The sequence below is a fragment of the Gigantopelta aegis genome, chromosome 12 (genome assembly GCF_016097555.1).
Source record: "Gigantopelta aegis isolate Gae_Host chromosome 12, Gae_host_genome, whole genome shotgun sequence".
Classification (NCBI taxonomy): Eukaryota; Metazoa; Mollusca; class Gastropoda; order Neomphalida; family Peltospiridae; genus Gigantopelta; species Gigantopelta aegis.
Window position 1 is genome coordinate 9,278,725 of NC_054710.1, and position 27,261 is coordinate 9,305,985.

A 27,261-nucleotide genomic window follows, 5' to 3' on the forward strand; every position below is an offset into this window, starting at 1 on the left:
AAACATCTTGTGAGATGGAACTGTCAGAAACATCTTGTGAGATGGGACTGTCAGAAATATCTTGTGAGATGGAACTTTCATTAAACTTTTGTGAGATAAGACTGTTAGATATATCTTGAGATAACTGTCAAACGTTTTTCAGACTGTCAGAAACTATTTTTAGAAACTGAAGCATCTGTGAAAACATTGATCTTGATGTCTGTGTGCATGTTTAACATGATTTCTGATGATTTTTGTAGATGGCAGACAGACACTGGGTTGATGGAAGAGGAACAGCATTTGTAGCCCAACTCTGTGAGCGATTCTGGTTTGGTCATCAGGTAGTGTATAGATATTAACCACATGATCATGATGATGATGATGATGATGATAGTGCATATAAAATATCCATCCTGTGAGATGGTGCATATAAAGATCCATACTGTGAGATGGTGCACATAAAGATCCATACTGTGAGATGGTGCACATAAAAGATCCATCCTGTGAGATGGTGCACATAAAGATCCATCCTGTGAGATGGTGCACATGAAAGATCCATCCTGTGAGATGGTGCATATGAACGATCCATCCTGTGAGATGGTGTGTATAAAAGATCCATCCTGTGAGATGGTGTGTATAAAAGATCCATCCTGTGAGATGATGCACATAAAAGATCCATCCTGTGAGATGGTGCATATGAACGATCCATCCTGTGAGATGGTGTGTATAAAAGATCCATCCTGTGAGATGGTGTGTATAAAAGATCCATCCTGTGAGATGATGCACATAAAAGATCCATCCTGTGAGATGGTGCATATGAACGATCCATCCTGTGAGATGGTGTGTATAAAAGATCCATCCTGTGAGATGGTGTGTATAAAAGATCCATCCTGTGAGATGGTGCACATTAAAGATCCATCCTGTGAGATGGTGCTTATAACAGCTCCATCCTGTGAGATGGTGCACATTAAAGATCCATCCTGTGAGATGGTGCAAATAAAAGGTGCACATACAAGATCCATCCTGTGAGATGGTGCACATAAAAGATCCCTTGCTGCTGATAGTAAAAGAGTAGCTCATGGCTTAGCGGCAGTGGGTTTCCTCTAATTATCTATGTGGTCCTTTAATCATACATGTATGTCTGATGCTATATAAACGATAATTAAACTGTGTTTAGGATGTTTTTAAATAAAGCTGTTCTTACATCTTTCTTGAGCTGTGGGCATTAAAGCTACAGACCATACTTAAAATACATATTTAGAGAATAACTAAGGAGCTACGAGGAATTACGAATGATTTTTCCCAATAATAATTTGTTTTATCTTTCTCATAAAATGCTTTTAGAGCTACTAATATTTGAAGATGATCCAAACACATTAATTAAGATTTTCCAAAATTAATAGTTTAAGTGTTTCAACCTATATAGGACCCATTTTGTTCAGACAGTTTCAGCAAAATGGATAATACAGTTAAAAAAGAACCAACTGGGGTCAATGGGTTTAAGCAAGAAGTTGTAAGTAATGTGTAATTTAAGGGCAAAGCTGTAAAAGCGGAATATATTTTGCACTGCATAATAACTTTAGGATCACGTGTTTTAACGTTGTTAAATATTATATTTTGCACTGCATAATAACTTTAGGGTCACGTGTTTTGACGCTGTTAAATATATTTTGCACTGCGTAATAACTTTAGGGTCATGTGTTTTGAAGTTGTTTGAGCGTGGGTAGCAGAGTGTTACTTGGTGCATACGGTTCACCACTAACCTCCCACTGAGTGTAGTCATGCGACTATACTGTGATCTGGAGTCAAGAGTCCAGAGATACAAATCTAGATCGTACAAGTCTTACCCCCGGTGACGTAACCACTAGGCTATTGAGACTGGAGCCTACTCACTGCATGCACGTGGTTCTCTTTTAATAAAGATGAGATTTCATCTCGTAAATCAGTGGGCGGCCAGAGCTGGACCAATCCCAGCTCGACATGGCAACAGCAGCAAGACATTTTTTGAATATATACGGTTACCAATCTTAGAGTCGGTGTCCCTCATACAATAGGTATGTTAATGCACCAGCCCGATTACATTCTCCAGGCCCTACCCAGTCCGGTTCGATTGCAGTTAAAATGCCCTACCCCATCAGGTTTTTATTGCATTCTCTATGCCGTACCCCAAATCTGGATTTGCCACTTGACTTAATTTATTTTTCTGGGGTTTTTTATTTTTTTTTATTTTTTTTTTTTTTTTATTTTTTTATTATTGTTTTTTCTTTCTATTTTTATATATATCGGCCTGCTTTAGGTGAGTGTACTTTTTTCTTTCTTTTTTTAATTTATTTTTCTGGATTTTTTTTATTATTATTTTTTTTTTTTATATCGGCCTGCTTTAGGTGAGTGTACTGTTAGTGCCAATCCATATATGGTAGTGTTGGTTAGTACAAAGTACTGGTATTGGCAGTAATTAATGAAAATTTAAATTACATGCCTCTAAAAATTGCGAGAACGATCGTTTCCGTCATGCGTTTTGTGTATCTTATTTTTCATTCACGCATTAAATTAAAGACATCTTTTCACAGACATAACACAATGCTAGCTCTGGCAATTTGCAAACTTTAAAAAGAAATGGCAAAATGTTTTTTTAATTTGACGAAATAATTTCATGTAATAATTGATATTTTGTTTTAAAAAATAACCAAGTTTCTGCAAAAAACTTTTATTTAATAGATAATTTGGCCAAATGTTCTGCTTATGCACAGCTAGCCCTGTAACAAGTTACACAAAAAGGAATGGGTTAGATGAAATTTAATTTTGTGTAACTCGTAAATGGGTTACGCAGACTTTCAGTTTTTATGGGCCTAAATTACATGTAGCTCCCTTCATTTTGGTACACTCTTGATTCTTGTTACCAGTTTCCATTTTCAGAAAGAACACTATGTTGATTGAACAATGTGCTGAGGTGTTATTTAAAAAAAAAAAATAATAATAAAAGAAACATTCCTTTCCTTTAGAAGTTATGTGAATTAATAGAGGTGTTTAGCTTGTGACGCAGTGGCTCTTTCTGCCTTAGTTATTCCCTCCTTTGTTGCCGCGTGTGGGAACGACAGATGCGGTGGTTCGGGGGAAATAAAGGAGGATTGTGTCCTGTCGTCTTGGCCATGGGAAAAAACTGATATGTCTCTCCCCCCCCCCCCCCCCCTCCCCCATGTCAGATCGGTTTTCACACCTGAATTTCTAAAAAGAGGAGAGATGTGGTGTTTATACCTCACAGGATAACTGTGTATTACACACCACCAACTGATGCTGAAGTATAATTGTACCTCAATCACAGACTTATAGTTGTGGGATTATTCCTTAGAGAATAGATGTGTTACTATACCTTAGAAAGTAGATGTGGTATTACATCTCAAAGAATAGATGTGGTATTATACCTCAGAGAATATATGTGGTATTGTACCTCGGAGAATAGATGTGGTATTGTACCTCAGAGAATAGATGTGGTATTGTACCTCAGAGAATAGATGTGGTATTGTACCTCAGAGAATAGATGTGGTATTGTACCTCAGAGAATAGATGTGGTATTATACCTTTAAGAATATATTATGTATTATACCTTAGAGAATATATGTGGTATTATACCTTAGAGTAGATGTGGTAATATACCTTAGAGTAGATGTGGTATTATACCTTAGAGAGTAGATGTGGTATTATACCTTAGAGTAGATGTGGTATTATACCTCAGAGAATAGATGATGTATTATACCTTTAAGAATATATGTGGTATTATACCTTAGAGAGTAGATGTGGTATTGTACCTCAGAGAATAGATGCGTTATTACACCACTGTGAGGAGAGTATATATGGTATTATACCATAGAGTATATCTGGTATTATATATCACAGAGAAGAGAACAGAGTATGTAAACTGACATGTAAAAGGAATTAAATTGTCAGTAGACTAAATGACAGGCAGTTTTCACAATGTCACACTGTGTGGAAGAGACAGACCTAAATAAGGTGAAATTTTAAATCCTACTAGTCCTAAAAAATGCATAATTTCAGTATTCTGCTTGGAAGACAATTACTTTTCACCTTCCAATTATTGAAATATATTTTTTAACAAGTTAAAATCATGCATCATTCAATTATTTTGTTCAAAAGATAGTCATTGAACTTTTTAACTATTAAACTATTTTACTTTCATGAATTTAAATCATGCATCACTTCAATACAACTTAATGTTTGCCTTTACCATAGTTTGACACCCAATAGCTGATGTATTTTTTTGTGCTGGGGTGTCGTTAAACATCTATTCTGTTCTGTTCTATTCTGTTCTATTCTATTCTATTCTATTCTATTCTATTCTATTCTATTCTATTCTATTCTATTCTATTCTATTCTATTCTATTCACTCCAATACACTGTCATGGATGTATCACTTTTCAAGTATTAAAGTATTTTTAGGGTTTTTTCAAGTTATAATCAGCCATTATTCTGTTATAATTCTGTACGGAGGAGCAGGCCATTGGTTTTTCATCTTCCCGTTATTAAAATATTTTTAGTCTTTTAGGTTCAACCTATGTATTATTCTGTTAAACTCTAGCCAGTGCACCACGACTGGTATAACAAAGGCAGTGGAATGTGCTATCCTGTCTGTGGGATGGTGCATATAAAAGATCCCTTGCTACTAATGGAAAGATGTAACGTGTTTCCTCTCTATGACTGTGTCAAAATGACCATATGTTTGACATCCAATAGCTGATGATTAATAAATCAATGTGTTCTAGTTTGTTAAGCTGTGTCAAGAACATACTGTGCCATCACTGATTTTTTTGTTCACCTGTGAATCGATAAACTATGTTCAGTTTTACAAAGTAAAATCATGCATCATTCCATTACACTGTTTAAAAAAGATTTGCATTGTTGAAGTAATCATGTTTATAGTGTTATGAGTCAAAGTCATACACACTGCTCCATTGTACCACGTGGAAGAGACAGCCATGCAGTGAATCCTGACCTTTCAATAAAGAAAGTATTTTTAGCCCCACTTGTGAAAACAAAATAGTCTGGAGCGTGGTGGACAGGGAGAGGTCTATGTCATACTGCACTGACAGTGTCTGGGTTTCTCTGTCTCTCTGTCAGTCTCTCTCTCTTTCTCTTTCTCTCTCTTTCTCTCTCTCTCTCTCTCTCTCTCTCTCTCTCTCTCTCTCTCTCTCTCTCTCTCTCTCTCTCTCTCTCTCTCTCTCTCTCTCTCTCTCTCTTTCTTTTCTCTCTCTCTCTGTAACACTCTCACTCTCTCTCACACTGTTTGGCTTAACCTTGTGTTACTCAAACAATGACCTCAGATTGGAGTGATCGAACTGGTTGCCGGTGCTCTCGTTTAGAACACACTTTCTCTATGTAGGCAGCACTGTTACTGTGTGTAACTGCTGTCAACTCTTCAGCTACACAGGGCACCCTGTTCAACAATCACCTGTCTATTAAGGACATCAAGGCATACCATCTATATACTATATGTGTATAATTCACCTCTGAACAAAGCACACCTATTTTTAAAGACCATGCTTTATGGATGGAGTGTTTCAACATTCAGCTGTCTATTAAGAACATCAAGATATACCGTCTATACTAAATGGGTATAATCGACCACTATACAAATGACACCTACAATGAAAGACCACGCTTTCATGGATGGAGTGTTTATGGCCTCTGCATCCTTGTGTGACTGCAAATGCATTCCATAGAGGTCTATTTATAGCTGGCGTGTTCAACAAGTGACCCAAGCAGACTGTATAAATGTATTCTTTTGTTGGACTTTACAACACTGCTTGACCTTTTGACTCCCAGCTCTTTGGTAGCTGTTGCTGGTTTTAATCCTCTGCTGAACTTTTGACATCCCTTGATAAACTGTTGACCCCTTTAGGTGATCGGCTGCTCCTTTTGGACAGATGAATCCCTATTTTAGGGTCTTCTACAGTGGTTCTTTAGGCTAAGTAACTAAAGTTTACCTACTTGGAAGAGTAACAGGACCAGGGGCCTTATTCACAAAGGTCTCTTAATTAGGATTCTGTTAGACAACAAAGCATCTTCTTTGCAAGTCTTTTAGCATTGCACTGCGAGATCGCAAAGTTGCAAGAGTTTAGTGAATTGGGCTCCAAGTTTGTTTAAACAGATAGACTAATGCAGTGTGGGTTAATGAGAGGTGTGGTCGTCTGCTTGCATTGTTCACCGTGTAGGAAGGGAATAATGCTTCAAGGGGTCAAATCCTTTGTTACGGTTGACCTCTCTGTCTGTGATTATGTCATGTTGACCTCTGGTTCATAACAGAATAAGTTGCTATCACTAGCTGAGGAAATACACAGTTTAACATAGTGGCCATTATAAGTCAAAATAAACATTTTTACCTAGTGGCTATTGAGTCAAAATAAACATTTTAACCTTGTGGTCATCAATTTACCCTGTAAATTGGCTTTGTGGTTAGCAGGTCAGGATTGATGACCACTACTTGATGGATTCTGCATAAATTGTCTTTGTGGTCAGTGTCTTTGTGGTCAGTAACATGTGATGCATGGCCATTACTTGATGCACTGAGTAAATTGTCTTTGTGATCAGTAAATCTAGATGACCACTACTTGATGCACTGAGTAAAATGACTGTGGTCAGTAACTCAAGATGACCTCTACTTGATGCACTGTGTAAATTGTCTGTGGTCAGCAACTCAAGATGGCCACTACTTGATGCACTGTGTACACTGACTTTGTGGTCAGTAACTCAAGATGACCACTACTTGATGCACTGTGTAAATTGTCTGTGGTCAGTAATTCTAGATGACCACTACTTGATGCACTGAGTAAATTGTCTTTGTGGTCAATAACTCAAGATGACCACTACTTGTTGCACTGCGTAAATTGGCTTTATGGTCAGTAACTCAAGATGACCACTACTTGATGCACTGCATAAATTCTCTTTGTGGTCAGTAACTCTAGATGACCACTACTTGATGCACTGTGTAAATTGACTTTGTGGTCAGTAACTCAAGATGACCACTGTTTGATGCACTGCATAGACTGACTTTGTGGTCAGTGAGCATCAGTTTGATGATAGCTGACCATTATTTGGCTGGTCCCTATCTAAGGATCACCCTGGCTACTGGTTAATAACTAAGAAATGTTCAGCTCTTAAAGAACAAACCCAGCCATGAGCTGGCTTAGTCTGACTCACTGTTTCTTTGTCACTTTGTCACTGCAGACAGAGAACATAATCACTCTTAATGGACATACACATCTTGACCACTGTCCATTGAGAATGGACTTCGCCACTGATAATGGTTGGTCAGTTCTTTAAGGGTGTAACTGGACATTCCGTAGACACTGGCAGTGACTGGTCACTTATTTAAGGGTGTAACTGGACATTCTGTAGACACTGGCAGTGACTGGTCACTTATTTAAGGGTGTAACTGGACATTCTGTAGACACTGGCAGTGACTGGTCAGTTCTTTAAGGGTGTAACTGGACATTCTGTAGACACTGGCAGTGACTGGTCAGTTCTTTAAGGGTGTAACTGGACATTCTGTAGACACTGGCAGTGACTGGTCACTTATTTAAGGGTGTAACTGGACATTCCGTAAACACTGGCAGTGACTGGTCACTTATTTAAGGGTGTAACTGGACATTCCGTAGACACTGGCAGTGACTGCTCAGTTCTTTAAGGGGGTAACTGGACATTCTGTAGACACTGGCAGTGATTGCTCAGTTCTTTAAGGGGGTAACTGGACATATTAACTAACATTTGGCATTGCATAGTAAGGATAGATGACCACTGGTCAGTAGATGGACAGTTGTTAGTACTGACCATTAAGAATAGAATGGACTCCAGTGGGTGATCAAGCAGTGATATCTAACTGCAGCTAGCTCAATCGTTCTTTACTGAATTATAGACTTGATATTCTGCTTTTATCTTAATAATATCTGATGACATGTTAACACCTTGTAGACCCTTGTTACAGAGATTGGAGGATGCAAGAATAAACTGAACAACAAATTTGCATTGAATGCAGGTTAATGTATAGGCTGCATTTATTTAGCTCTTTTTTTTTCTCTTTTTTTTTTTCAAAACTGCATATGTGTATCTACAAATAAGTAAATACTGTTACCTCATGGTAGGTAGCCTGCCTTTGAAACAACAAGGAATCGCTGTGTAACTGGTATTCAACACGGCAGCCACTCCGTACTGTGTACCATTTTCACACTTACTTTTTTTTTTTTGCTGCTGCACAAAGCAGGACTTGTTTATCCACTAGGAATCCTACTGTAGAGGTCACTGATTATGAGGCTCATATGTGCATACAGAATGTTTCTTGTGCCTTAAACTAACATTGAAACGTTTGCTCCACCACAAGAAGTCCCAGCAGCTTGTGTCGGCAGGCAGCCCGTTGGTGGTGGACTTGTGCATGCACACCAGTTGTACTTCTGCTTGCACACCAGCTGAAACAGAATACACAATAACTAGATAAAATACAGTTCCACTGGTTGTGGGCTGCTGTCTCGGCGAGTGCAGCCCGTCTGCAGTTCTCGTCTGCTGGTTTGCGTCTGCTACAGAGTGTGGGCAGACGGCAGTTTACGTCTGTTATCCACTCACTTGTGTCTGTGATCAACCCCTCGGCCTAGATTCATCCTAGGCAGGTGATCAGACCAGCCTCAGAGGTCACGTGTCCCAGAAAGCATTTCTCACTGCCAGTTACTTCCTCTTGCTTGTATGACCTCTAGTCCCAGCTATAGATTTGAGGAGTGGGGATACTCAGCCATTGGCGCGGATAATCTTCCACACTTTTCAATTGTTTCACTGCGCCAGCAATGTGGCTGGTGTCTGGCCAGGCCTGGTGAGAGGGGATCTTGTCTACCTGGGATGTGGATGTAAGGAAAGCGAAGGGAGCCGTCCGTCTGGCAGGATAAATGTGGTCTCTGCTCTCTCTCCTCGTGTCTCATACCGGAGTACTTAGAAGCAAATGTGTTTCCACTGACCTCGTCTTATGGTTGCCGTTTGGAAAATAAGATTCGTGTTCCCGCTTTTTTTAACTCTCTGCACCCGTTCCATTTTATGCTTGTGTGACTTTTCAGGTAGGTGTGTGTAGTGGAGTGTATGTAATGCAGTGCAGTCCATTGTGTTTGAGATAAAAATTGTTACTGCGCTCTGATAGTTGGTGTAAACTGTATGTAGAGAGATAGAGAGAGAGAGCGACGGTCCGCCATGCTTGTTTGGCAGACTTTAAATTTGTCCTCGCTGTGTTGTCTTCCTCATTTTCTGGTCTATCCCAGAACAGTGTTTGGTGGATTTTTGCCTTCTATATTGGACACCTTCTTTAATCTTTAGATAATCTGGTTGAATCCCCATTCTGGGCTGAGCATGCCCTGCTATGAGTCCGTCAGACATGCGGCCGCTGCGTTTTCCCGCCTGAATCGCGTCCCCTTGATTTAGTTGTAGGTGATGCACACAGTCTTTTAGAATGCACCAAGTGAGAGCCTAGTATGCAGTGATATAAGATTATTTTGACTTTAAACTTTGTCTGAGATTCTTGACATTCTTTGGTGGAAGTGGAATGATGAGCTAGCATATCAGGTTGAGGGCGGGAGATGGATGTTAGGATGGGTGGGCAGACGGCCAGGCAGCCATACTGGTTTGGCATGCAGGCCATTTTTGTCAGTACAGGTTTTCAGTCATCGTCGATGATGATGATGATGATGATGATGATTTTTGTGGTGGTGGTGTGCTGCCCACACCCAAGAGATGGGCGAGGTATTATGGGTGGTTTGTGCTTTGTGTGTCTGCTCGTGTGTGAGATGCAGTGTACTGCAGTTTGGTGTCCTACTTCTGCTCAGTGGCGGTGCACCCAACTCACGTTTGGTGATGGCTCTCTGTAATGGCGGACCTGGCTAGTCACTATGCATGCTAGTGGCAGGTGGGCAAAGTTGCTTGGTGTCATGCTTTTGTAGTAGTGTGCGTGTCTCGTAGGGCATTTTTCTGCGGTCACAAGATGACATGCAGGCCTGAATATAAGGCAGAAAAATATCTTGCCAGTGTGCAAGTAAACGTCGCGCATGCGCCTCTGACCTGGCAGCAGTGCACTTCATTTTATAAACCGCCAAATTCTCACCAGATACACACAAATGCATGTTTATGGGGTCTGCCGTTTGGCACCCACGGATTGTTGTACCAAGATGCCGGATTTGCGGTGCATGTTTAATGGATACACGTCCAGACGGTGGGTGTAGCTATGCTTTTGAAATTTTCTTTCATTTGACTGCTGCACTGTTCAAGTGTGTCTTGTTGAAAAGGGTGTCATTTGGTGGTGTGCGTCTGTTGCACATAGACGAACGCAGCATGGCTGAATGAGGTCATACTGTCTGGAGGTAAGGCGTCTGTCAATATTTTAAATCATAATCCACATTTTCCTCTGCGAAATACTTTCCTCGCTGTAAAGTATATAAATATTGTTCGTTGGAAAATATGCCTTCATATTTTTTTTACAAACTTGTTTCTGTTAAATGGTGTTATTTTTGTCATCCGTACGGATGAGTTTTGGCGCGCGAGGTCATAATCGCCATGATGCATTTTTGATAAGTGCGCATTTTGTCACATCTTTCTGCGCTTTAGTGGCGACCGACTTTTAACGGTTTAACTTCAACTTGCACAATGTTCCTTACTGAAAATATTACTTTAGTTCTGTTCGCAGTTGGACATCTGAAATATTCCTACGTTGAACTCACGTCGTATATAGATGACGTCTCAGTTATGAAATAAATCTGTAATTATAAGATTTAGTATTGAAGAAAGTTAGAATGTATGTTTTTTAGTCAGATTGAAGTAGTTCGTGTTTGATATGTTTGGTTTATTTGATAAATTCCACACATTTCTTGTACAATTTTATCACATTCAAGATGGCGACCACATCATGGCATGCTGACAGGTCGGCTCATGCGCTGTGCTTACGATGCACAAAAAGAGGGGCAGACATTGCACAAAACAATGCGATTTACCGCCAATCGTTAATAATTGTAAACGCTAAAGCGAAAATTAAGTATTATATTCTTTTGGTTTAATTTTAATTATAATTTAAAATTATAAATGCTAATATTTAAATTTTGTTTTTTAAATCTGTGATTATATGTTCAGCCAATCGCAAAGCAGTATGCGCTCTCATTTTAATATCACGTGCGCGAAATGTTTTATATGAATATCGTAATGAACATAGCAACAGGTTCGAAGTTTATTTTTCTCTGTAAATATTTTAGTTATTTATGTGAAGTAATAGTCTGTAAAATAACTTTTAACAAATTAAATTGTTATTTATTTAATTACGTATTTATTTATTAATTTAAAATTTTAAAAATATATTATTTTCTTTTTATTGCAAAATTGTAACTATCACTGAACTGTAATTGAATTTAAAAATATACAAATTTAACTTTAGCTTTTGTTACATTTTATAAATATTTGTTAATTAATAAGTGGATATTTAGATGACAATTTTTATTAATTTATTATTAAGGAGTGCTTTGGACTTGATCATTTAAATGACAGTTTAAATTCATGGTATGAATTAATATTCTGTTACGACCGCAACCAACGCAGGTTGAATATTATCATGTTCATAAATATTTCTGTTATATAGACACACGCATTGCTTAAATATAATAGCATCATTAAGGAATCAGGGGTATATAACCTGTTAGACCATCGCCTATCGAGAAAATGTCTGCTACCTTAGATGGCTTTATCAGATAGACGGGGGCATGACATACCAGTGTTAATTAAAATTAATGAGATATGATGGTGTAGAAGAAAGGAGTCTTGGACCCTACCCCCACCGCCACCTCTAGAATATCTCTCATTCAGCCATTTTGTTTTAGCAATATTTTATAATACATTTTATTGGATAAATAGAATAAAAACTAAATATTTCTACCCATTTTCAAAATTCAGTAAGCTCGTCAGTTAATTTACTTTTAAATTAAAAAAGAAAAAGAAGAAAATATATATATATATATATATATATATAAATATATATATATATATATATATTTGTTTAATGTGTAATTCCTGGGATTTTTTAGAAGTGAAGAAATGAATAAACAAAAATGATGTATATGATGTAATTTGGTAACAGTGCAATCACCATTTTTATACAACACAATATGCATAGAATAATTTTGTCTCATGTACTGTATGTATAAATAATATCCCCCAAAAATAAAAAGCAAAGTAGATAAATTGTAAAATATTTAAATTTAAAGTTAAAAAATCTATTATGTTAAAATGAATTTTATTATGATTATTAATATTATAAATGTATTATGTTGGAAATACAACAGAATGTACACTAAACAATTTATGTGCATAGACACACTTAACAAAAAATATTAATGCTTAACCAAAAATATTAATTATCATTATGGTTTATATAAAAAAAACAATTTTTTAAATGCAATATAATTTACTCTATAATGAATATATTTCTGTACTATTTAACATTCAACAAGTTCCATCTAAAATCATATAAACTTGGCATTAGCAACTAAATATCGTTGGGTAATATATAATTTTGTGTGTAAATTGTACTTCCGTATTAATCATACTATATCTATATTTAGTTACCTGCATTAAATGTGTATTGTTAGATTATCTTAATTTTATATATTTTTTTCATTTAATTTACACTGTACTTTATTTTTATTTAATGTGTACATGTAGTGTAAAATTATCTTTCCATATTAATTTGTATTGAAAATACCTAATTCTAGTTTTCTGCATTTAATTTGCACTTTAAAACAGTCTAATTCTATATATAATTTTACTGTAAAATTTATACTATAATATTAATAACTCTGCACAGCATTGATGGTATATGTATATGCCTCACCCATCACCCAATTTTTTTGCACCTTCCTACGCCATTGCTGAGCATAATATTAGTTTTCTGCTAGTGATTTATTCTTTAGTGTTAATAAAATGATTTACTTTTAGTTTTGTGTTTTAAAAAATGTACTGAAATGTGAATAACATTTTATAATTCTAACAATGTATCATTTCAGGTGCAAATCACAGATACTTTGAAGTATCTGAAATCAATTCGCTTTCCAAAATGGCTGCTTGCAGACTGCAGATTTAGGTAAGATTGTGTTTTACTGCATGTATTTGAATGGAACCCTCAACTCCTTCCATGTTAAAAATAAGAAAAAAGGAAGAAGGTGAACCCCCTCCCCCCCAAAAAAATAAAACAGAAAAAAACCTCCACATTTGCTTAATACAAATCATTTATAATAATTATACACATTGCTTAAAACATCAAAATGACAGTAACATCTAGTCATTCAGTATGTATACATGACTAAGCATGGTTGACAAATTAACGGAACATTTTGATGCCATTTCAAATAGTTAATACCTTTGTTCCTAAATGGAATCCATTATCATAATTATAAAATGATTTAGTTCAAATTTAAGCACAGGGATAAAAGTGAACTTAAAAGAACAATGTACATCTCTTTTCTTTCTTTTTTTTCTCTTACATGTATCAAAAGAATATTAATGTCAAAAGCCGTGTACATACATTTGTTTCATGTCAAAATTTAATTATTTATAATAATGGGCTGTAAAACTCAATGGAGTTGTCAAAGAAGCAAAAAAGATCATTTTCCGCGCACAGTCTTATTTTCAGCGGATTAAGTTCACTGCACAAGCATTGGCACAAGAAAAGGAAAACTCTATGCAAAGTCTTTATAGCTTTAAGTTGTTTTGTTTTCTTCATATAGATAAACCTATTAATAGTACTATTGTGTGACAAATTAATAAATGAATACTTGGAATTTTTATAATGAAGTCTGGGACTTAGTTTGTAAAAAAAAAAAAAAATTGCTCCATAATATTATTTAAAATAAAGAAAAGGAAAGGAGAAAAGTATTGTAAATATATATAAATATATATATATATATATATAAATAAATATATATAAATAAATAAATACCTGGATGTTCTATAATGAAGTGTGGGTGGCAGTTTGCTTCCATTTTTAAAGAGTTAGAATATACAAAATTAGTTTTCAGAGGTAAGTTCTGTAGTGAACAACAAAATAAGCATCATTTTAAACATAAATATTAAAATACACAGACATCTAAAAGATACAAAATTAGTTTTCAGAGGTAAGTTCTGTAGTGAACAACAAAATAAGCATCATTTTAAACATAAATATTAAAATACACAGACATCTAAAAGATACAAAACTAGTTTTCAAAGATAAGTTCAGCAGTGAATGAACAGGAGAAACCAACAACAAATAAACAGAATTAACATTTAAAAAACAACAAAATAAGCATCTTTTTAAATGTAAAAATTAAAATACACAGACATGTAAAAGATAAAACTAGTTTTCAAAGATAAGTTAAGTAGTGAATAAACAGTAGAAATCGTCAAGAAATAAACAATTAATATTTTTTAAAATGACAAAATAAGCATCTTTTCAAACATAAGAATTAAAATAGACATCAAACTAAACTACAGAACACAAAAGATATGATCTAATTAAGACTAATAAGTAACCATAACTTGGTAAGAATTGACAAACTTATTGACAAAGAATGAATGAAAATATTATTTTGAAGTGATATTGTGTTAAAAAACATTATATCCTACAAAATGTATACTATATAGCTAAACATAAATTTTTCTATCCTTAAAAGGCTTACAGTAAAATATTAATGTTATGACTACATTGTTAGCATACATAATTTAGAAGTATGTCAGTATTCGTTTCAGTCTTGCCCTGCATGTTCCTGCAATTTTAAAATTAAAATACAACTCGGTGTAGCAAACACAAATTTGTATACCAAACATCATCATTTGTGTTGCAAACAGTGAGCCAGAAACCATATCAAGGGAGACAATTCGCTACTCTTCACGGTTCTTATATAACATTACCTAATTTTCTTTGGCTGAAGAGTGATAACATCTATCCTCTCTCTCTGATGTGTTACATCAGTTGTCTCACCTTGAATGACCAGTCTGTTTTGAGGACAATGTCTGACCAACTGACCACCAGTCTAGGTCAACTCTAAGGTCACTTGAGGCACTTTATGGGTTTGAGAAAACAAAAGTGTTTACTAAAAATTATTTTTTTAGTGTTTTGTTTATGTGAAGTTAGTAAAGCCAAATTTAAGTCGAAAGGATATGTTTTTAATAAAAATAAAAGTATGGATGTAAAAAAAAAAAATATCTACAAATATTTGAAATGAATTAAAAAAAAAATTTAATTACGTTTTTTAGTTAGTGGTACAAAATGGCCTCTCTGTCTCTGTCTGTCTGTCTGTCTGTCTCTCTCTCTCTCTCTCTCTCTCTCTCTCTCTCTCTCTCTCTCTCTCTCTCTCTCTCTCTCTCTCTCTCTCTCTCTCTCTCTCTTCAGCCAGACTGTTTACAAATTAAATAATATCAACTAATGTTAGCTTGCTGATGTTTTAATAATAATAAAATACGTATCTTTATGTATTTTATATTTCCATTAATGGTTTTTTAATGTAACATTTTGTATTAAATGTCTCAAACATCAGATTAGATTTTAGTTTACAAAGGTTTTAGATTTCTTTAGTTTAGAATTTGCCAAAATGTAATTAAAGTTTTATATTTTAAAATATTTTTGTGCAGTAATTTAATTGATTTATTGAACCAAAATTAATATTCACAATTTAAAAAATGTCATTTATAACGAAATTTCATTACTGTTTTGTTTTAAAAATAAGTAAATACATTGTATAATCTTGTTAAGGGAACTGTTTTTGAAAAAATTAAATAATTATTTACCCTTCTTTTTGTTAGCAATTTTCTACCCTCTGCTACTTTGAAACTAAAACCAGATCCAAACCATACTTTTATCACTTGAATTCCTCAAAATTACGGTAATGGTGTTTTAACTGCATTTTACAATAATAAATTATAAAAACTAATTACCACATATGGTGGTTGAAGTGTTAGTTTTGTCTTAACATGTCTGTTGCCATTATTCCGTACACCAAATGTCTTTTAAATGATATGTGGAGTTTTAATGTGGCATATGTTCGGGCACCTGCTTTTTAAATATAGAATACTACATTATTGGCAATTAAATACCATTTATCTTACAAGGTGTTTCAAAACGTATCTAATGAGTGAAAGTGAGTTACATATATTTTTAAGTAATGACTTTTTAAAATAAATTATATCTAGCAGACATGAATAAAGTATTTTGTTTCTTACATGTGCTAAAAAAAAACCCCAAACAGATTTAGAACCTCTTTTCCAACTATAAAACATTTGTAGTACTTGTGCTTTTGCATCACAGAGCAGTCAGTTTCCAGGTAACTTATATGTCATTTGTGCATAGTTGATTGGGTAATATATCTGTGGTAGCCAATCATATATCTTTAAATTGATATCACACGTGTTATTTAAGGATTGTCTGGGGGGTTTTGTTCATTCAGCGGGGTCTGAAAAAAAAAAAATTCACTTACAAACTGTGTGAATCGGCGCATTATTTGTTTTGATCATATCCAGATGAACGTAAAAGAAATAATATATAATACATGCTTACTAATACTAACACTACAAGTTGATATTTTATTTTGAATTTTTTTATGGTTCTGAAACATTAAAAGCTTAATAAGACAACTTGCCCATATAAAATGACGTTCACTGATGACAGTTTTTACGTTCGTTGAGAATTAAACAAACTCCCTTTGCCAAGTTTGGACTATAAACCAATTAATTTCCAGCTGGGTCGAACTTCACACCACACGCCCTGTGATTGGTTATAAATGTGAGTGTGTTGGTTGTAAAAAAAATTAGTTTTATCTGGGCTAAAAATGTATACAATTTTATTTCATCTAGTACCACTATGTCAAGTAAGCCTTGTGCTTGGAACATGTATGGGGTACCTGTAAAACAAGTACTCAAATGTTGTGCGAAACTAGGGGTGTTGTACTTGTAGAAACATCTGGTTATACCGAAAATGAGCCATGAAAGGTACCATTTTCTGCAGTGAATACTTTGAGGTAGGGGTTGTAGTACTGATATTTATGGGTCATAGTTTGGTTGATATATTATTGCATATAGTGTTTTTAAGCACAAATGTTAACATGGTCGCCTATGGGATATTATTTGGTATAGTCCTACCCTTATCTCTTGTGGCAGGCTGCCCTTCATGGCTGCTTGGTTGTTGACTGACCCAATACTGACCCACTGGCCAACTGACCACGTGGCCTTGTGGTATTGATTTTATCAGCAGACAGCTGCACCCCAGGCTGGCAGACAACAGGTAGACTGTATGGCAGCAGGTCAGTGGAGGTCAGGCCAGGCGGCTGGTCAGTGGAGGTCAGGCCGAGCAGTGGCCATTATTGCTGCTCCCTCAGTGCATGTCCACTGTATTGGACATTGACATTGTTTGTTACAATATAGGCAGAAACGTTGTGGCCAAGGCTGCTTTCCTCTGTCTAGGTCCTTGTCTATCTTTCTGTGTGTGTCTGTCTACATGTCTGTCTCTCCCTCTCATGTATGTCTCTCTGTCTCTGTCTCTGTCTCTCTCTGTCTGTCTCTCTCTCTCTCTCTCTCTCTCTCTCTCTCTCTCTCTCTCTCTCTCTCTCTCTCCCTCTCATGTATGTCTCTGTCTCTGTCTCTCTCTCTCTCTCTCTCTCTCTCTCTCTCTCTCTCTCTCTCTCTCTCTCTCTCTCTCTCTCTCTCTCTCTCTCTCTCTCTCCCTCCCTCCCTCCCTCCCTCCCTCCCTCCCTCCCTCCCTCCTCTCTCTCTCTCTCTCTCTCTCTCTCTGTGTCTGTCTGTCTCTCTCTCTGTGTCTCTCTCTGTGTGTGTGTCTCTCTCTCTCTCTCTCTCTCTCTCTCTCTCTCTCTCTCTCTCTCTCTCTCTCTCTCTCTCTCTCTCTCTCTCTCTCCTGTGTCATGATGATAATTAAACATTTGCTGAGGTGTCATTAAATAAAGTGTCTTTTCCCTTTTCCTTAGAATGTTTATCTTCATCCCTCCCTCCATAAAAGAAAGGAAATATTAAACAGCAACTGTTTTTTTGCAAACAAGTACCGGTACATATTTTATTGTGCATTGCTTGCGACAGCTTGTGATATTTTCCAACTGCACGTTATTATTTACAGTTATTATTTACATCGCAGTGTTACACTAGCTTCGCATTGTGCATAATTACAACACCAGCTGTGTTTTTGTTATTATAATAAATTTGCACTCTAAATATGGTGAACATGGAGCTAGCTACAAATAAAGTACAATTTTTTTTTTAAAAAGAAATGTTTAGGACATTCTGAGAACAAAGTTTGATTGTACGTAGCCTAATGGTGTCTATAAAAATAGGGAGAAAATAAACATAATATCAGTAATAGTTGTTTAATGAGAATTGTTGGCCATTTTTTGTGAATGTATCTATATATACTGATGGAAGGGAACACATCAATTTGTAGACAATTAGTAATATCTGTATTTCTTACCAGGTTGTAATGTGGGATGGAATGTCTGTAGTGTTGAATGTGCTGCCTATATGTTCCCAGTCAACTTCTGACAATATCAATTGATTTTTGTTGCTATCTTTGTGATCTTTTATTTCTTTCCATCAGTATATAACGGTCACAAATTTGGTAAAATCGAGTAGCATAGCGAAGCGATTTTATACTAAATTTGTGACTGTTTTACATCAATAAATTCACACAAAAATAACAAAACATTTTTATGATTACAAATAACACAATTAAATATTTAGTTTAAAATATATATATAAATAGTTTTTAACATCCTTTCCATGACCTGTTTTACGTGTTGCCGTCCCATCTGACATACATGTAATGACGCCATTTTCTGAGTTTTATCAAAGAATAATTAACATTGAGTTTTTTTAACGACATCATCAAATCGGAATAGAGTAAATTTGAATTGTATGATGGTGGAAAGTTTGTAATAATAAATAAATAAACCACAGTCAAAAGTTTCCACGTTTTGACTTAAAAGTACATGTAAAAGATCTTTTTCTGCTTTTTCAATACAAGTAGCCTATGTTTGATATTTAGTACACATAACTGTTACAAAATGTCACCAGCTGAGGCCATAGGATACCAAGTAGCAGGAGTTGTGTTCTCAAAATGGGATGGATTGTGCAATGTGAGATGTTTTACCACGTCTCGTGTGCAGATAAAGCCTAATTTAAGAATGTTTATTTCTGACATGCATCCGACGCCATATAACCATAAATAAAATGTGTTGAGTGCGTTGTTAAAAAAAAAAAAAAAAAAAGTTTTGTTTTATTTAATGACGCCAAGAGTGCGTCGTTAAATAAAACATTTCTTTCTTTCTGACTTACCATATGTAACAAAGTCTGCTACAAATGTCACCAGCTGATGACATAGGAAACCCAGTAGTAGGAGTTGGGTTCTCAAAACGGGATGGATTGTGCAATGAGATGTTTTATATCACGTCTCGTGTGCAGATAAAGCCTAATTTAAGAAAGTTTATTTCTGACTTACAGTATGTAACAAAAGTCTGTACGCAATGTACACTAGCGAAACTGTCTTCGTCATATCAAGAGCCCAGAGGTAAAGCGCTTGCTCAATGCGCGGTCAGTCTAGGATCAATCCCCGTCAGTGGGCCCATGGGTCTATTTCTCGTTCCAGCCAGTGCTCCACAACTGTTGTAACAAAGGTCGTGGTATTTACTACCCTGCTGTCGAAGGATGTTCTGTATCCCTCGTTCTAAAAGCAGTCGCATTGTTTTAGTGATAGGGTGGGACATAACCCAGTGGTAAAGCGCTCGCTTGATGTGCGGTCAGTCTAGGATCAATCCCTGTCAGTTGTTCCATTGGTCTATTTCTCGTTTCAGCCAGTGTACTACGACTGGTACATCAAAGGCCATGGTATGTTCTATCCTGTCTGTGGGATGGTGCATATAAAAGATCCTTTACTTCTAATCGAAAAGAGTATTCCATGAAGTGGCGACAGCAGGTTTCCTCTCTGAATATCCGTGTGGTCCTTAACCACATGTCCGACGCCATATAACCGTAAATAAAATGTGTTGAGTGCGTCGTTAAATAAATCACTTCCTTCGTCACATCAACCTACCTCTTGCAGTTTTATATTGATGTTGATCATCACTTTATTTTTCACATGCACCATAGTTTGACACGCAGTAGCCGGTGTATTTTTTTGTGCTGGGGTGTCGTTAAACATTCGTTTATTCGTCACATGATTACAAAAAGAGTCCCGTTCTTACTGAATTTAGCTCAGTAGGTGGAGCACATGCCTGAGATTGCTTGGGTCATAGGAACGAACCTTGTCAGTGGACCTATTCTCTAACCAGGTTTTCTCCCATCCCAACCACTGCCCCACGATTGGTATATCAACGGCTGTGGTATGTGCTGTTCTGTCTGTGGGATGGTGCATATAAAAGATCCTTTGCTACTAATGCAATTTTTTTTTAACAGGTTTCCTTTCTAAGAATATATGTTAAAATTACCAAATGTTTGACATCCAATAGCCGATGATTGATAAGTCAATGTGCTATAGTGGTGTCGTTAAACAAAACACACTTTTTTCTATAGTATGAAAAAAGGTGTTCCTTGTGGGATGGGCTATAGACTAAAGTTTTCCTAGCATGACCCTGGTGTAATGGCTGACTGCTCTAGTTACTACCTGAAACAATGTACTAATATTAAGCAGTCTGCTGTGAAACAATGTACCAATAACACACTTTGTTGTGAAACAATCTACCAATATCACACTCTGTTGTGAAACAATCTACCAATATCACCCAGTCTGCTGTGAAACAATCTACCAATATCACACTTTGTTGTGAAACAATCTACCAATGTTAAGCAGTCTGCTGTGAAACAATCTACCAATATCACCCAGTCTGCTGTGAAACAATCTACCAATATCATGCAGTCTGCTAGTAAAGCATACACAAGTGCATCTGTGGCTTTGACCACCTCAGTGGATCCATTGAGCTGATTAGTTTTTTTCTCGTTCCAACCAGTGCACCACAACTCGTCAAAAAGGTCGTATGTGCTTTCCTGTCAGTGGGAAAGTGCATATAAAAGATCCCTTGCTACTAATGGAAAAATGTAGCGGATTTTTTTCTCTTAGACTTTATGTTAAAATTACCAAATGTTTATCATTCAATAGCCGATGTGCTCTAGTGGTGTCATTAAACAAAACAAACAACTTCTGCCACACTGATGTCGTGCATTAGTGAGTTTACATTATTAATAATTACAATGATGTCGTGCATTAGTGAGTTTACATTATTAATAATTACATTGATGTCACATTGTACTTTTATCTAGTACTTCCTTGTTTAGTGCTCATGTCACGCAGGCTGATCCCGCTCAGTGGTAGGGCAGTCAGCTGAAATAGGGGAGGAGCTCAGTGGTAGGGCAATCGGCTGAAACATATTATGACACAGTTATAATTTTATTATATATTAATTTTCATTTTTTTTTTATGATCCCCTCCAAACCATCCCCCAAAGTTCCATTGGCATTCCGCCTCAGGTCACTGGGGTCCCAGCCTAAATGGATTTTCTGGATCCGCCACTGAGTTGGTTCCGGTCTCGTTCCTCCGACATGATGTGTACATCTAACTGTCTGGATGTTCTCTATTGATGTGTGTGTGTCGACAGACCCGATCTACATAGTCTAGACTGGATTCAGGAAGTTTTTATTTCATTGCTTGCAACCTCTCTCTCTCTCTCTCTCTCTCTCTCTCTCTCTCTCTCTCTCTCTCTCTCTCTCTCTCTCTCTCTCTCTCTCTCTCTCTCTCTCTCTCTCTCTCTCTCTCTCTCTCTCTCTGTCTCTTCTCTCTCTCTCTCTCTCTCTCTCTCTCTCTCTCTCTCTCTCTCTCTCTCTCTCTCTCTCTCTCTCTCTCTCTCTCTCTCTCTCTCTCTCTCTCTCTCTCTCTCTCTCTCCATTCTGCAAGACTGGTATATATATACACTCCTTATGAAAAGTTTGAATTATGGTATTTTTGGCAGCTTTGCGGTGAGAACCTGGAGACTGCCTGGTATTCCTGCTGTGGTAATTTACGCGGTATTTGCGGCATCCAGACATCGCTACTCTTAGGCAGTGATCTTTTTTTTTTTTGCACGAACATGTGGTGCCCCAGTGTTGACACATTTAACAAATTCACACACACGGCCTGATGTGTTAGATCGGTGCACGGCAGGTACGAGGTGTATGTCTCGGTGTTTCACAGTGTAGCTGAGGTGCTACTAATTTCAACCAGTGCACCACAGCTGGTCAAAGGCTGTGCTATGTGCTTTCCTGTCTGTGGGAAAGTGTATATAAAAGATCCCTTGCTGCATTAGGAGAAATGAAGCAGGTTTCCTCTGATGACTACAAGTATTAACCAAATGTTTGACATCCAATAGCCGATGATTAATTAATCAGTGTGCTGTTTTGTTCCAGTCTAGTGTTGGGTAAAATACCCGGCCGTTAATGACCCCCCCCCCCCCCCCCCCCCCCCCCCCCCCCCCCCCGCCCTATTGTTAATGTTAGGGTTAGGGATACGAGTAAATTTAGGGTTAGGGTTAGGATTAGTTGTAGGTTTAGGGTTAGGCTTAGGATTAGTTTTAGAGTTAGGGTTAGTTTTAGGGTTAGGGTTAGTAAGAAAAAAAAGAGGTAATTTTTTGCTGATTTTATCTGCTACATAACTTGTGCTTTTGTTATACTTTAATTCTATAATGCTCTAAAATATATCCCAAACCCTTCCCTATCGTATTTCAGCAGACCATATGGGTTTTTTTTTATGAGCAGGACACATTTCTTTTGGCTTACTATTTGCAAAAAAAAAAAAAATTAAGCCATATTTTACTTCCTGTTTTATAACGATAGCCAATACCAATAATATATGTAAATTTATTCATAATTTAAGGATGTTGTAGGAATAAAATCCAAAGTTTTATTGTAGTATTTTATCATTTTATATAAAATGAAACAATATCTGTAAGGTTTAGTTAAATTATGGCTATATATAAAAATTATCCATGAATATGTTACAGTTACATCATCCTTTCCTGAGAGATTTGTCTAGTTAGACCACGGTTTTTGCGGCCGTTGAGTGTAATGATCGAGGGTTCATATGTTTTAGCTCTAAAGAAGATCGACCAAATAATATTATTTGTGTGACTAACGCCATTATTTTCTAATATTTAAGTCGCCCAAACGGGACATTACTCGCATTTGTCGACCTGGCCACAGGCTGTTTCAAGCCCTGGATGATGCCTACTTCTATTTTTTTTATATAGATTGTACATAATATTTTAAAGGGTCACATATGCCACCAAATTTGTTCCAACATAGAGAGAGCTGAATGCTGAAGATATATATTTATCAGTATTGAAGAAAACACGAAATCATTTTCAATTAAATATTTATTGGTCATTCGTAAAGATTATCAAACACTGCACAATTATGGTGTCCACACGAATCATAAACTTCAACTATTTACAAAGTTCACAGTTGTTTTGAGACCACTGTTTTTGGGTGCACAGGAACTTCTTTCTTTGAGTATATATATATATATATATATATATATATATATATGAAGTATTCTGGTTATATATGTAGAATAACCTGAATTGTTTGCAGCAGAATGTATGGAGTACGTACATGTTTTTAAGAGCTAAAGAATGTTGAAATAAGAATGCTGAAATGAAACTATGTAGGGCAAACTGATCATGAGTTAATGATGCACTCAACACATTTTATTTACGGTTATATGGCATCAGACATATGGTTAAGGACCACACAGATCTTGAGAGAGGAAACCCGCTGTCACCACTTCATGGGCTACTCTTTTTGATTAGCAGCAAGGGATCTTTTATATGCACCATTCCACAGACAGGATAGTACATACCTGGCTTCGTATTGTTTACTACCGAATGTGTAGGTAATAAACGGCAGGCTTAATAAATGATAATGATTGAAAAGAACTAATTTTGAGTAGTGTATCTGTGCTGTCTGCTAGCCGGTGTCAGACAGTTTTATTTAACGCTTTGGTTATTCTGTGTGAAAATTTACATTTATCACTGGCAGGGTTGGAGATGGCAGACACTTTATCACATACACACAGAACAGACACCACCGTCAAGTAAAAGCACTAGCTTGAATCGGCACTCGTGTTTTGGTGATAACCTATATATTAATTTTTATTATTAATTTTTTTATATCATTATTTATTTATTTATTTATTTATTATCAAACACCTTACTGTATAAGTATGTGTACACACAGTGGAATAGCCCAATCCCATATAGATAGAGATTAATGATTGTTATAAACAAAATAGGTTCAAGTGTATGCCATCTTGTAACGGAATCGGTCGTCAGTGCACGCAAGTTAGTTTTAATTTCAATCCCAGTCCAGACAGAGTCCAGGTGGGGAAAGATTCTTACTGCTTTATTATTGCGTGTTACGGTATGGATACAGCAAGTCTGTTTGTCTCTCTCTCTCTCTCTCTCTCTCTCTCTCTCTCTCTCTCTCTCTCTCTCTCTCTCTCTCTCTCTCTCTCTCTCTCTCTCTCTCTCCCCCCCCGTCTCTGTCTGTCTCTCTCTGTCTCTCTGTCTGTCTGTCTCTCTCTCTCTCTCTCTCTCTCTCTCTCTCTCTCTCTCTCTCTCTCTCTCTCTCTCTCTCTCTCTCTCTCTCTCTCTCTCTTTTTCTCTCTCTCATCTCTCGTATCAAACAAAAATAACCCTGGTAGCATAGTGGCTAAGCCATCATGTAGCCTAAAGGCTGGTAGGTACTGGGTTCGCACCCTAGTAGCAGCTTCCACCCAGTGTTTTAATGGCTCTGTGGGTAGGTGTAAGATCACTAAATCGACTTCTCTCTCACTAACTATTAACAACTACCCATTAACCCATGTACTGGCGAGACAGCCCAGATAGCTGAGGTGTGTGTCCAGAGCAGTGTGCTTCAACCTTATTGCAATATTAACATAGAAATAAATTACAATGAAATGAAATGTGAAAAAACACACACACAAAAAACATATCTTTAATAGCAGGTTTATTTTTAATTCAGTATAAGCATGGAAATAAATTGAAATGGAACTGAAATGTACAAAATTTTAACAAAATTTGCTTGAAATAAACATATCTTTTAACAGCAGGTTTATTTCTAATTCAGTATTATCATGGAAATAAATTGAAATGGAACTGAAATGTACAAAACTTAATTTGCCTGAAATAAACATATCTTTAATAGCACGTTTATTTCTGGTTTCACGCTGTCTCTCCGAAATAACTCCAATGGACTGGTATTTGTCTGGGATCTCGGAATTTTAAGTTCGCCTGACTGGATAAAAATAGCTGAGATAACCAGCCCTACAATATTTACATATTTAACAACACTCTCCAGTCATTTGTTTACCCTCTGTCTGGACGGGCAGTTTGGCAGTCTTCATCTTTGTGCATTCGATCTTCTTTAACGGCTGCAGCATGATCGGATATATAAAAATCCATATCAGCGCAAATCAACTGTGCATGCTTTTCCACATTAAGCCGTCTCCGGGGTCAGGGGAGGCTAATCTAGCTGCTGCTTTTAATAAGAATTTAATTCTCTCTTAATAGACGGATGTTTCAGGCATATATTTTTAATGTTATGACAGATAGACGTGTGTTTTAGGCATATTATTAATTCTCTCTTAATAGACGGATGTTTCGAGCGTATATTGTTAATATTATTACAGATAGATGTATTATTTATATTATTATTACCAGCATGTAGATTGCATTTAATGTGTTACATTACATGGATTCAAAAAATAATGGAATGTATTTTTAAATTAAAATTAAATTAAATTAAATTAAATTAAATTAAACAAATTAAATCAAACCAAATTAATAAGAAAATAAATTAAAAAATAAAGGTAGTAATGGAGACAGTTTTTGGACCCATGTACCCCCTCTGTGTCCCCCACCCCAGTGATCCCAGTGCCCCCCCCCCCCCCCCCCCCCCCCCAAACCCATTTGCATGATAAGCTGTGTGTGCCATTATTTATACTGATTGTTTGGGGCTCAAGAAATATTGTCATATCCCTCACACCAAGTATAAAAATAACTGGTCTACTAGAGTTTTACAAGAAACCACGTGTCACCACATAAGTTACTGTTGTTATCAATAAGCAGCAAGTTCCAGCCAGAGCATCATGACTGGTATGTCAAAGGCCGTGGTATGTGCCATCCTGTCTGTGGGATAGTGAATATAAAATATCACTTGCTGCATTAGGAAAAATGTAGCTGGTTTCCTCTAATGACTACGAGTCAAAATTACCAAATGTTTCACATCCAATAGCCAATGATTAATAAATCAATGTGCTCTAGTGGTGTTGTTAAACTGAAGACTATGTCAAAATTACCAAATGTTTCACACCCAATAGCCAATGATTAATACATCAATGTGCCATAGTGGTGTCGTTAAACAAAACAACACTAACAATAATTAGCAAAGTTTTGCATTTCCGCTCAACTCAAGTTGGATAGCATATACCAGTCATGGAATGATCAGAATGAGAAATACCCTGATGGATCAACTAAAGGGTGTTGATCCCGCAACCCGTCACGCCTGAGATGAGCACTCTACTGAGGTATGGAACTCACTGCCACTTCCACGGGGAGTTGGGGAGTTCATTTGGCTTTGAACTGCAGCCAGCTCCATCTGGCATACAGTGGCGATGGAATTCCTGTGCAGCAATCACCTCGAAAATATCACTGCCATTATTCACAGTCTGTGCCACCTTCCCCCAACACTTCGAATTCCACGCAGTGTCTGTTCAAGTAATTACAAATAGTTGTGCAAGTATTTGCTAAAAAAAAAAAAAAAAAAAAAAAAAAATATCTATATCTATATCTATTTATCTATCTATCTATCTATCTATCTATCTATCTTTCTATCTGTCTATCTATCTATCTATCTATCTATCTATCTATCTATCTATCTATCTATCTATCTATCTATCACACACACACACACACACACACACACACACACACACACACACACATATATATATATATATATATATATATATATATATATGCATATAGTGTTTGGATGGAGGAAGTATTTTACAGGTGAACTAACTGCAATAATTTGAGATCCATGTGTGTAACGTTAAAGCTACACACTTGCTGATGTTAAATCAGTCTCCTCTGGGACTGGCAATCGGTGCACCACGACTGGTATATCATAGGCTGTGGTATGTGCTATCCTGTT

General features: G+C 36.4%; 1 long non-coding RNA gene across 2 annotated transcripts in view; it reads left to right on the forward strand.

Moving 5' to 3' along the window:
* The first annotated feature begins 6,619 nt into the window (after positions 1-6,619).
* LOC121386952 overlaps positions 6,620-27,261 on the forward strand; it is a 132,143-nt gene continuing 111,501 nt past the window's right edge. Inside the window, exons 1-2 of one of the 2 annotated variants that reach the window (XR_005959744.1) lie at positions 6,620-9,086; positions 13,059-13,135. This is a non-coding gene — a long non-coding RNA (uncharacterized LOC121386952). Of the gene's footprint in view, positions 9,087-9,108; positions 10,377-13,058; positions 13,136-27,261 lie in introns of those variants that run through there. The other variant, XR_005959745.1, reaches the window with a different exon arrangement.